This window comes from Columba livia, chromosome 3 (assembly GCF_036013475.1).
Source record: "Columba livia isolate bColLiv1 breed racing homer chromosome 3, bColLiv1.pat.W.v2, whole genome shotgun sequence".
Classification (NCBI taxonomy): domain Eukaryota; kingdom Metazoa; phylum Chordata; class Aves; order Columbiformes; family Columbidae; genus Columba; species Columba livia.
In genome coordinates, this window is record NC_088604.1 from 104,673,585 (window position 1) to 104,686,396 (window position 12,812).

Genomic DNA, 12,812 nt, shown 5'->3' on the forward strand with positions numbered 1-12,812 from the left:
ATTGCCTTGAGTATCTTTTATTTCTATTTTTATATATATATATATACATATATATATATATATATATATATATATTTACTAGTAGTGTATTAGTATTTTGTTATTTTATTAAACTGTGTTCATCTCAACCAGAGTTTCTCTCTTCCCTTTTGATTCTCTCCTCTATTGGGGGGGAGAGGGAGGGTGTGAGTGAGTGGGTATCATGGTTGAACCATGACAGGGCTCTGTCCTGTTCCTGTGTAATCATCAGGCAGGGAAATTCTCAATAATCTGAAGCAATTTCGTTCAGTTGCAGCATGGGATCCGAGGTCTGTATTGAAATTTTTCATTATGAGTAACAAGCATTGGGAGCATGAGGTGCAGGGCTGACATACCAAAACAAGACCATAACCTCTAACAAGACCAGCTTAATTGTCCATTTTATTGCTCTTACATCTATTCCACTGAAATCCCAGTACTGTTCTTAGTGCTGTATGAACCTTGAAATACAACAGTTCTCATTGCTCAGAATTCATGCCCTGGTCTTTACAGTATTCAAGCACCTCTGTCTTGTTCAGGTCCTAAGTCCACCATTCAGGTATCTCTGAAATAGTTAAAATCTCCATTCTTCTGACCTACAAGGCATCACCTAACTCCACAGGCATTTAAATCCCTGGAGTGCCCAAGTGTCCATGGGCTGATGCCTGCTAAACACAGGGGCTTTCTTGCATCTGACCTACTGCTCAGAGCCCCACACCATGGTGACCAGGGGACCCAAAGCAGGACCTTCAGTCAAGGTGGACAAATGCTTATTTTCCAATACCTGCCAGCTGGCAGCATCTACCTTGCATGAGCCTGAGGCCACTAAGAGGCCAAGGAGTAATAGCCTGTCTCTGCAACAGACCACAGAACTTACAGGGAAGAGGATAAAAAGGAGCTGCTAGAGCTGGACATGCAACGCTATAGAGTTGGCTGACGAAACTTGGAATAGTTTGGTTTACTAACCTGAGAGAAAACACCACGTTTCCCAACTGCCATCACTTCCGACGTCTGAAAGTGAGCGAAGCCGAGGAACAGCATGACAAGTGGAAGAATGCAGAGGCAGGGCTTGCTCTGCTGATGATTCATTCACTGGCCTGCAGAGAAAAAGAAGGCTCAGAAACATAAATCTTAGGGCAAGAAAACTGTTAGGAGCTTATAAATGTGACCTCTGCAGGACACAGATTTTTAAAAAGTCAGCTTTAGTTTCTTACAGGTACGTATCCTCCAACAGAAAATAGCAAATGATGCCTGGAAGCTTTGCAAAACTCTCAAAGGCCCTGGGGTGATGGATATTACACTAACATGAGCAGTTGCTGTTGTCATTACAGCAGCAGTCTCTGCAGCAGAGCCCCAGCTAGCTAACTTGTTAGGTGTATTACCAAGAAGAAACAAAATGAAAAAAAAAACAGTGAAGCAAAGGCATTCTCTCTGTAGAGAGAAAGAGAGAAGCAGAGGGAGAAAGTAACCAGCAAACACTTTGATAATGAGCAGGGTCCCTATATCTCAGTCCTTCAGAGAGTTTGGTTTGTCGTCCCTCTGCTGCTGTGGCAGGCCAACTTCTCTGCACCCCAGAAGCAATTTGAGATGCGTCAGACTCTGGATCTTCCCTCCTCATCCCCCTCCTACATCTTTCCCAGATCAAATTTTCAGAGATTTATACTTTAAGTAATAAAGAGCTTTGAAAACAGAAGCTAACCTGGAGGCAAGTTTGTTCATCAGAGTGATATTGCTTTGGGACTAGGCATTTACGTATCAGAGAGCCTGTAAGCTCACTAAGGTTCACTTCTCTCTTTGCTCAGAGTAAAAAGATTCCACTTTTCCCCCACATGCTTTGAAGCGAAGCACCAAGGTTAAACTTTGTGAAACGCGATAGTTTAAACCATTGGCAAGAGCAGACTCGATTATCATCCTGCACAGATGAACCAGCACCCTCAGAAGCCATAAACAGTGACCTAAACTTTAGCAGAGGGGCTGAGTCAGAAAGTTGATTTGATTTTAACTTTCCTCAGTTCTACCTGGAAAATAAAAGTATGGGCCAGGAAGGACCAAGGGTGCAGTTTTCGCTTTTTGGCCCCAGTCAGAGCAAGGGGAGTTGGAGCAGGAGCTGAGCAGAGACCTGCCCATTTGCCCACACATAGCAGCAAAGGGAGCCCTGGAACAGCACCTGAGCCCAGGTGGGAGCTCCTGCTCTGCTTCCCATTGCATGGCAGAGGCCAGGCTGTTGCTCTTCTTATGAAGAGGAGCTTCCCTGTCAACAAACCACCCCATCTGCCCTGCAGCCCTCTCCTCTCCTCTCCTCTCCTCTCCTCTCCTCTCCTCTCCTCTCCTCTCCTCTCCTCTCCTCTCCTCTCCTCTCCTCTCCTCTCCTCTCCTCTCCTCTCCTCTCCTCTCCTCTCCTCTCCTCTCCTCTCCTCTCCTCTCCTCTCCTCTCCTCTCCTCTCCTCTCCTCTCCTCTCCTCTCCTCTCCTCTCCTCTCCTCTCCTTCCATCTGCCACCCCAAGCATTGCTCTCCTTCCACACCTCCCAGGACTGTGTCTCTTTTAACTGACACCCAAACTCTCTGGCACACAGCAACAGTCTTGCAGCAGCTTCAAGACTTTTTGAAATAATTTGTTGAAAAGAGAAAGAATAAAGGTAAAATCATCAACTCTTTTTCCCAGAGTTTATTGCTTTCTGGGAAAGATGCTTGGACCAAACAGCCTCTACCAGAGCAGAGTAAAAGCAACCCCCCTGCCTGGATCCTGCCAGCGCCCCGGAGCACCACCTTGCTGAGAAAGCAATAGCACAGGAGACAGGGCTGTCCACCAACCTCCTTCACAAACACACGTGTCCTTCACTTTGGAAATCTTGCTCCGCGTTGTTAAGCTTGTAATGCCCTCAGGAGCTGTTGCCACCCACAAGGGAACGAGAATTTCTTCTGCTCCAGACCCTGTGTTTCCAAAACTGGAAGCAGGGATGGCCATTTGTCAAGCTGGACCCCTTCTCCAGGAGGACAGCAGGCTCCCCCTTCCAGATGTACAAGCTCGGCAAGCAAACAGTGTCACAGACCAGGAATAAACAAGGCTGCATAGCAACCCCTTCTCTGAAGAAATCTTGAGCATGAGATGCAAGGAATATGTTTTGCCTGCAGGGCTGGCAGGCAGGTCCCTGGGTGCTGCAGCCAAAAGCACCCAAGGGACCTCAGCAGCACCCAGAGCTTCAGGAAGGGACACACTCTGAACCACAACGTGCTCCCGGTCCCTCCCTGCCTGCCTGCAACCACTGTGTGAGAATCATCCCTAAAGCTTTGCACAGCGTGCGAGCAAACAGCAAAGTCTGCAGCTGCTGGAAACTGATAAAAGGGAGGGGAATGTTTCCACCCATCTTGCTGCAGGATTTGATGACATCTCTGCATGGCAAATTGCTCAGCTGGGCAGTGTGAGTTTGAAGCCCCTCTCAGATCAGTGTTAAGTCCATACCAGCCCTGCAGAATGCATCGTATTCAGGCAAGATTAGGAAAAGATGAGAAATTATTCCTTCAGCCTGGCCCTCTCCAATGTGGCATGGCCACATTCACTGCAGTCTCCACTAAAAGCTGCCAAACAGCAATTCTCCAGCACCCCCATTACAAATATTTTATGCCTATCCCCTCTGCTGTGGATAATTGTGCAATAGGCAATGCAGAACAGAAATTTATCTTTGCTGTAGTTATGCTCACTCAGAAGATACTTTCAAGTGTAAAAATAATAATATTTTCATAATGTCCATGTTGAGTTTGGATGTCTTCCACAACAAGGTTGCTTCTGGCTGTATTTATAAACCCCCATGTACACAAAAAGAGAAGGAAATTTTGTGCAGAAGTACAAGGGCACACCTGAGGTTTTCTGTTAACCATGAGGAGCAGCACCTCTACCTGTCTTTACAATGATTTGTATGGAAAGTGTCCCCATGAGTATTATGAGAAAAGGAATTCAGACAGTAAGCAGCGAGTGTACCAAGCCAGTGTACCCAACCTGTAAGCCAACAGATAAGTAGGGAAGGATAATTAGCTGTAAAAATGGACAATAATTCAGCTACTACAGGAGAAAAAACCCACAGAAAACCATCTGCAGGAGTTAACAATCCTTCTCCAACTAGCACAGGCAGCACACACACCCTGTTGCGATTTGGGGAGGTGACTGTCACATCACTTGGTAAAAGCAGCAGCAAAGCCAAAGGGAACTATCTTCTAGTCACTGCCAAGCCACCCTGTTGTTACCAGCACTGTAGGAGTAAAGGATTCCACCTTACAATGAGTCACCTTAAACCACACCGTTCTCTCAGCTTCTCCAAGGCTGAGTAATCACATACGTAAGAAAATAACAACCCTATATATATTGCAGAATGGCAGAAAATGAGCTGATTGCAGCAAATGGGTCTCCAAATCTCCCACCTCCTGCATGAAACAGGAGAATTCTCCTGAAAGACTTCTCGCTTTTGCTACAAACAAGAGGCAGAGGACTGCCTTCAGACTCCTGCACTGCTTTTGACCTTAGCAGACACAAGAAAAATTCTGCCTCAGACGTGTTGCAGGCTTCAGGTAAGACTTAGTCTGCCCCAGCCTCTGTCTGCAAAGCAAGCATAGCAGAAATGCTGCTTGTTCACCTTTCTCCGTGTTTTCTTTTAAGGCAATAAACCCTTTAAGGGAGGGAATTGTCTCTTCCTAAACATGTGTGCATCACCTAACAGAGCTGGCACAGCAGTCAGCTAGAGGCGTTACCATAAAATAGCGGTGGCAGCAGCTCTTCAAAAGACTTTCCCCAATACAGTGTTGGGTCTGTCCCCTTTAATTAAGGGCCCAGAAATGAGCTACGAACTCCGCTCTAGGGAAAAAGTTAAGATCCTGGGTGTCTCAAAATGGCCACTTCTCTAGGAAAACAGCATTTGCAGCACTGAGAAGCGTGATCCTCATTCTATCACCAAAAGTGGCAAAAGTAGAGCCAAGATTGTCAGCTGGTCAGACTAAGACCACCCAGGAGCATCTAATGTCCAGTCTCCCTCTCTGAGCACCTACACTCTTTTTTCTTTTGGCTCAGTAATACTGAAGCTGATGAGACAGATTCAAACAAAGAGAAACTCAAAAGCCTATGTGCTTAGCCTTAAAAACAGCAAGTCAAAGTTTTATTTCCTGCTTTTTAAAAGGAAGAAAAAAATAGCAGCCATAACCAGGGAACAGAGTACCTTCCCTCCTGAGCCTAATTAGTGTCAGACCCACTTCACCTCCAGCAGCATCACCCACGTGGCCATGCTCTTATGTCACCTACACACCCTGTAATGACGCATTATGTTACAGGAGAAGGGGAGAAGGGGCAGTGTCTATGTGCTCACATCTACTCTGGAAATGAACTTGGTGACAGCTGTCACAACATTCCTTGAGGCAGCCATGGGATAAACCTTGCTACAAGGTCAAACCCATTCTCATCTATCCATATCCATAGCACCTCAAAACTCCTTTGTCAGTGCCCCTGACAGGGAACAGTCCAATCATCCCTCACAGGTTAACAAAACAAATTGCTTTGAAATCCTCTCTCTCTAGGCATGAACCATGGCATCTCTATTCCAACAAACACATCTTGGACTTATTCAGCTAAACTGCCACACCCTGGTTTGAAGCCTCAGGGCACCGCAGGCAGGAGAACTGGGCTGAGCAGAGCTCTTTCCCCCGTCCGCAGCAGGGATGGAAATCATGGCACCTTACACACTGGTATCCAGAAACCTGTTCAGCAATTCCTCTCAGCACATCTTCTTTCACACAGAACACTTGCTGAGCAGCGCGTCCCTTTGCGGCAGCCTCTTGATGCGCAGGCAGCTTCTCTTTTGTTCACAGCCACCTCTGCTGGGTTGCAAGCCCCTGGGCTTTGCCCGTGGCAACCTCATTTGTACAATGGGCAAGGGCAATCGATATCACATGGCATTTGAGCCCATGAGGGAAACAGCCCAAGTGCACAGAGTAAACGCTAATTAGAGCCCAGCAGACAGGTGTGGAGCTGGTGAGCTTAAACAGACCTTCTGGTTATGTGACCTACAAAGCAGGTTATTAATGTAGGACTGGAGGTTGCAGTGAATCTTTGCAGACTTGTAGGAAAGAGCTGAGTTTCAGTAACAAGTACAAGCTGTGCTGCAACTCCTCCACTGATAAAAACTAATGGGAGCTGAAATACCAATATACAGAAAAGGTGGGTGTGAAGGTCTTTTATTTTTAAAATGTTCATTTTTATCAATCTGAATTCAGAGTGATAGGAAAAGAGAAGAAAAAAATGGACAGAAACAGGGAGAGCATAGATAGTGCTGTATCTGCCTTTCTCCAGCCCTGGGGAGCATCAGGACAACCCTGGCTCTTCTTTATTCATCAGACGCTGTCCCCTAATGAGCAGGGTCCCGAGGGCTCTGAGAGGGATACCACCTTCTACAACCCTCCCTCCACCAAGTGCTGAGATGAAGAATAGCTCAAATTGTCCAAGGAGTGACAAGAAAAGTGTGCAGGGCATGCACCTCAATGCCACAAAAGGCAAGCAGAGAGGAGCTGTTAAGATAGAAAACCATACATTAGGGAAGCCTACAGCTTTGGCATCTACACTTTCAGAATTCCTGTTGCAAGGGAGCACCTTCTGCGCCACTGCATGCTGAGGCCAACATCTGAGACCAAAATCTCAGAAAAACACTGCTTTGGTTTCCTTAAAGGAGATGTGTTTTGTGAACAAAGCTCATGAAAGAAAGCGGGAAAGGAAATGACAACTTAACATGTTAAAGCATAAACACACAGACTATGAAACACTAAGGTCAGGGAAAATTATTACAGTAATAATTTGGACTCATACTTACATTTCAACTTCCCTCTGATGAGCCCAGAGCAGTTTGCATTGCCTCAAGTGGCACTTCACAGCTCTTCAGGAGGTGACTCAAGTACTGTTAAAATACAATGGGACACTGGGGAAGGCGAAAGCACTCCAAACCTCACTTGGGACTTCTGAGTAAGTAAACTGCATTGAGACCAGCAAAACACAGCTTCTCTTCATCTAGCAACAACTCTCTGTGGCAGGGTAACAACCGGGACGGGGTCAGCTGTAGGAGAAAATGCTGAGGCATTTAAGAAGGCCTCCAGGTGGGTTTTAAATGTCTCCAGAGAAGGAGACTCCACAACCCCCCTGGGCAGCCTGTTCCAGTGCTCTGGCACCCTCACCGTGAAGAAGTTTCTTTTCATATTTAAGTGGAACCTCTTGTGTTCCAGTTTGTGCCCACTGCCCCTTGTCCTATCATTGTTTGTCATTGTTTGGCTCCATCCTCATGGCACTCAACCTTTACATATTTATAAATTTTAATGAGGTCGCCCCTCAGCCTCCTCTTCTCCAAGCTAAAGTGCCCCAGCTCCCTCAGCCTTTCCTCAGAAGGGAGATGCTCCACTCCCTTCATCATTTTTGTTGCCCTGTGCTGGACTCTCTCCAGCAGTTCCCTGTCCTTCTTGAACTGAGGGGCCCAGAACTGGGCACAATATTGCAGATGTGGTCTCACCAGGGCAGAGTAGAGGGCAAGGAGAACCTCTCTTGACCCACTGACCACCCCCCTTCTAACACACCCCGGGATGCCATTGGCCTTCCGGGCCACAAGGGCACAGTGCTGGCTCATGGTCATCCTGCTGTCCACCAGGACCCCCAGGTCCCTTTCCCCTACACTGCTCTCCAACAGGTCATTCCCCACCTTATACTGGTACCTGTTAGCCCAAATCATTCTGAAAACTTAACCTGGCTTCAACAGTTTTTACCAAACGTGCAGTGTCCTGAATGTCAACATGGGTACCTGTCTGTTGGAGGCAGACCTGGGCTGCTGCACCTCTAAGGGGGTGGGCAAAGCCCATTATTTCCACAACACTGCACCATGGACCACTATTGCAGAGCAACTCCCAGTGCTAACTGCAGCCTTGCTATACCTGCTCTGCTGCTTTGGAATGCAACTGCAGGGGTAACAGGCCTTGACAACTTGCTTCTAAGTGCTTCGGCAAGCTACTGTACACAGCGAGGCAGCTGTGCAGCATCAAAGCTGCACAAAACATAGAACCCTTTTTCACAACACCACATTAAAGCCCAGGAAAGATCCACAAAATGAGTCCCAGTGATGCAGAGTTCAATCCTCAGACTTTAAAATCCCTCTGCTCCAACAGAAAGATTAGTTGCACTTGTCCCAAGAGCTCCATTTTCCCCTCATACCATTCATCTTCCAAGCTGAAGATCTGACAACACAATTTGGGGTGTGGGTGTGAGGCTTCAGGACTGCATTTCTGATTGGAAGGGCTCACAAAGATTACAAGCAGAGAGCACACAACCTGAAAACCTGCAAAACAACAAGTACATTCATGGTAACGGAGCCAGACCACCATGGAGACAAAGGGTGAAGGTGCACAGTGTGCATGTTTAGAAGCCCACATTTTCCCACATGTTTTACCAGGTGGCAGCCACCAAACCACGTTTGGGATGCTGGACCTGCTAAGCCCTCTCAGTAACCCCCATAGCACAGCACAGGTCAAACAGCAGATAGCCCTGAATGCACTGGGGGAAAAGTGACACAGAGAAGCAGGGCTGTTTCTTTAAGTCTTACAAATAGCTGGAAAATACCTTGTTTTATTCATTCTGAAAGAGATAATAGTCTGATCATTTGGATGGACAAATAAAAGTGCTAGCGGATGGAAAGATTTGTTCAAGCTGTTGTGCATCCATGTAATGAAGGTGATGGAGACTTGAACTGGAAATAGAGATGAGAAATTAGGCCCACAACTCATTTTACCTGCCATCAGCTTTGAAGAGGTCCTGAAAGACACTTTCAGCTTCCATCAGTCCCTGATAATAACTTGGCAAAGTGCATACCACAAGCTGGAGGGTACCCAGACTCACAGGCAGGTAACAGCCTGTCTCAAACAGGCAGCGACGTAACAGCGGCTTCCTCACTCTCCTGTGCTGGAGGACATCATGACAACATAAACATGGAGAAGAGACGTGATGAGGAAGGACCCCATTTTGTTGTTAATGGCTTTCCATTCAAATCCTCTATGGTTCCAGAAATTAACTGCCTGAGGACTACAGAACAGAAAAATAGGCACAAGCCTGTGGATATTTCATAAAAATAAAAAAACTACAAAATCCCAGTATTTACAGGTTACAATAAATTAAAGGAGAAGAGTGCAGCAGTTGATGGCTATATTCCCCTGTTCACCTTCACTATTTTAAACAAAATTCTGTGCCTACAGTGGAGAAAAAGCCGTGTATGGCTACTTTGGATTTTAACTTGTGTGAAAGGGTTGAGGCGGCTGTTTGTTTGATTGATTTATGTAGCTGCTCTTGAAATAAAACTGTATAGGATGCATTTCTGCCTCACTTTCTCTTCCTTGAACCTGCTGGAAGGGCAGAAATACTAGAAGTTAGAGGACCAAGTCTGACCTCCCTGAAATCCAGCAGCCAGTGTGCCCAGCCTGGGACATTTTGAGAAACGGCTTCTCTTCTGAATCGCGTTATCCCCATCAGTCTTGGGTAGAAAATTATTTCCAGACACTAGCCCACAACACATGTTAATAACAAATGAAAAACAGTCAAGCTATCACTTACACTAGAAGCCAGAAATGAAGTATGGAGGAATTCTGCAAGCACAGTGCATTGGTGGGAGAACTGAGGAGGAACGACATCGTCCCTGCCTGCTCTGAGGTGGTAGCAGCACAGTGGAAACAGGTCATTTAGCAGATGGCTCTCTTTCATCAAGCTCGTAGCTGTGTGCTGAGCCTTGGGTATGAAGTGGAGTTTGCTCATGAAAAGGCAAACAATGAGTGTGTTGAAATGCCATAAATCCCATCTTGGCAGAGCTCAGAGCAATTCAAGCCTCTGTGCAAAACTAGGCCTTGTAACTGCGCCTACTGACATGGGCCCCAAGAAAAGAGAATTTAGGGGCAGGGAGAAAGCCTCATGTGGAACTAGTGCCCAGGTAGAGGAGATTGATAACCAGTTTGTGGATCCCAAGCCAGCCACTCCTCACGGCCCTGCAAAATAAAGCCCACCAGGCCTCACCAAGAACAGGGTCAGCAGCTCAATGGTTTGCTGCATTTTGCAGAGCGTATGTACTTCTGATATCCCCTCTGCACTCCATCTGCAACTGTTTGTTCTTCCCTGCGTCTTGTTGGTGGCCCTGCCCAGCTACACTGCAAGCTTGCTCAGGCTGGAGATCCTCTCTGTGGTGTTTCCCTCAAGAAAAAGGGAAGTTCAGCAGCATGCACTTTTCCTCCACCACACATTTTTCTGCGAGAAACTCTAGGCATTCAGCCACAGATAAGAAAGCATTTGGTAAACCAGCCAAGTGAAGTTATCCCTTCTTTGTGGTTGGGAAACGGAAGCACACAACTTGGAAACACAAGGTTTCAGCCTTGGTGGTTACTGGTTTCCCATCGCTCAGTCCTGAGATACTTTGGATCCCACTGGGATAGCTTCAGCTGCTAAGGAAACAAATCTCTTTTTATACACCTTACTCATGCTGTATCATTCAATTCCTCATCTGAGTGAGAGCAATTATGTTGGCAGTTTCACCATTCTCTTAAAACAAAGCCAGGACTTCACCCTCTTTCTCAAACATAAAACTCTATCATCTGCTTAACAACATTTTCTGAGACTTTACTGAGGCTTTTTACAAGACATGCTGCCTCACAAGAAATTGGAGGACTAAAAGGTGAGTTTCCTGCAGGTAATAACTTTGTGCTCTGCTGTGGGGCACAAGTGCTTCTCCATGTCAATGTGGGCATTCCTTAACGCCAAACTTTGTGATTTTTGAGCAGTTATTGAAAGACAGTGGAGGTTTGCATTGTTTGTACCTTGGAGTAGTAAAATAAGAGCCCAAGCAAAGAAGAGTCTTGGAAATCTGGGTCTGGTGGCAAGCCAAATGCCATGACAGGGTTTGCTGGAGACTCACGCACACAAGACTTGCACAACTCCTGCAATCCAGATCGGCACAGCATTCAGCAATAGAGCCTCACCTGGGATAGAGCAAAATGTTCCTCCGGTTCAGCCAGCAAAGGGATGTCGCTAGAGGCTGGTTGCAGAGCCTAGTTACACTGGGCATTTAAGGCAAGCCTGGCTGCATGTGATGAGGAAAAACCACAGACGTGCTCCTCTGAGCTCTAACGCCGTCTGTTTGGATGGAACATCTGATCAGGCTCACCTCAAAAGCACTGGTGGACCATTGCATGGACAGATCCATGCACCTTCCTCACACTGGCCAAAAGGCCAGCCGCTCTTACTTCAGCCTCTGAGTGAGTGGCCTCCCCAGCGTGAAGGGCTTGCAGCACACCCTTTCTCTGAGGATCGGTGCTGCTGGCTACCAGCTGCTTTGTCACAAGTGTCAGAATTTGGTGTGCCAGCCTTTACACACAGAACAGATCTGCTACAGAACTGTCAGTGCATCACCACAGGAGACAGGGAAGGAGCTAGCATGCATTGAATCTGATTTTCATGCATTTTGTTAGGAATAACAAAGGCAGTAATAATTCTGCATTCCCAAATGATCCTTTTTAAAAAAATTTTGAAACTATGACTCAAACGCTAACGAGTAAAATCTACTCCTGTGTAACTAGCTTCAGAGGTCAAGTTCCTGTGTGAAAGGGCATTAACCACAAAGCAAATAACATGTTTGCTGCAAGAATGACAAGAAGGGAGACCTACCTTCGTCTGTGTTTTTGTTTACATGCTTCCGTTAGTACCCAGGGAAGTTTAACTCTGGGCTGGGGAACATGGCATGGTCAAGTCCTCAGGTTTCAGCGCTCCTCTGGCCATCCATCACCCTTCTCCTCAGCAACTCAGCCCCAAGGCATTAAACTGTCACAGCTCAGTAAGAAATTAGACTTGATGACACCTAAGCAGATTCATTAATGCATTAAGCAAACTCACTCTGATTGGTTCCTTTTTTTAGGCGTTTGGCAAGCAGTGTGCAAACAAACCTGGAGGATGAGGCTCTCGGGGGAGGGCAGGCAGCTTGCCAGTGTTCTTGCTTAAAGGGATGGGGGAAAGAAAGTGCCAGCTGCACAAAGCTGCACTGGAAGAATTTACAACCTACTGCTTGCTCCAAGACAGCAGAAGACAGCAAATGTCATCAGTTGCTTCTGCCTTCCAGAGAGATGATGCAGTTTCCGTATGTGTCATAGCACACAGGGCATTTCAACTGTAAAGGCAATGTGGCACTAATCATGACCAAAACAAGTCCCAAGGGACCAACCATTCCTTGCATGAGGACTGAATAACACAGACCAACTCTGCATTAATCTTCATGGCCATACAGGGAATATTCTCGTCATCCATAACCACGTGGCTGGCTACACAGCTGTACTGACTTACAGCCTTTATTGTCTACAGGTCTTATATCCTAACAACACGGCCTGACTAATGAGGCCACCAAACCAAAACAGTGGGAGAGGAGGCAGTTGCTGGTGTCAGGCACCTATCTTTGCTGTTAGTTCTGTCATGTCCCATAACACACACCAGCTGTCACAGGTGGTGAGATTCAAACTCCTGTGCTTCACAGAGACTCACATTTCATTCCTGATGAATATAGCTACTGGCCCTGTTATTTGGTAGTTATGGTTTTGCAGGACACTTGAATACATTATGATTAGCATACATTTGACTTGTGCAGGTAGCTTGCCCATAGTACTTTCACCCTGGACTGTGATCTCATTAGACCTCACGAATTAAGCAGGACCAGGCTAGAAGGATACTTGGAGGAGAATACTGAAGAGACACAGGACACAAGACATG

At 46.5% G+C, this 12,812-nt stretch overlaps 1 protein-coding gene across 1 annotated transcript in view; it reads right to left on the bottom strand.

Moving 5' to 3' along the window:
* Window positions 1-11,733, bottom strand: part of LOC135579145 (uncharacterized) — a 37,104-nt gene extending 25,371 nt beyond the window's left edge. The window contains exons 1-2 of the mRNA XM_065058702.1: window positions 11,724-11,733; window positions 985-1,115 (exon numbers count right to left, since the gene is read on the bottom strand). The gene's annotated coding sequence lies outside the window, so the exon portion shown is untranslated. The remainder of the gene's footprint in view (window positions 1-984; window positions 1,116-11,723) is intronic.
* Between the last annotated feature and the right edge of the window lie 1,079 nt (window positions 11,734-12,812).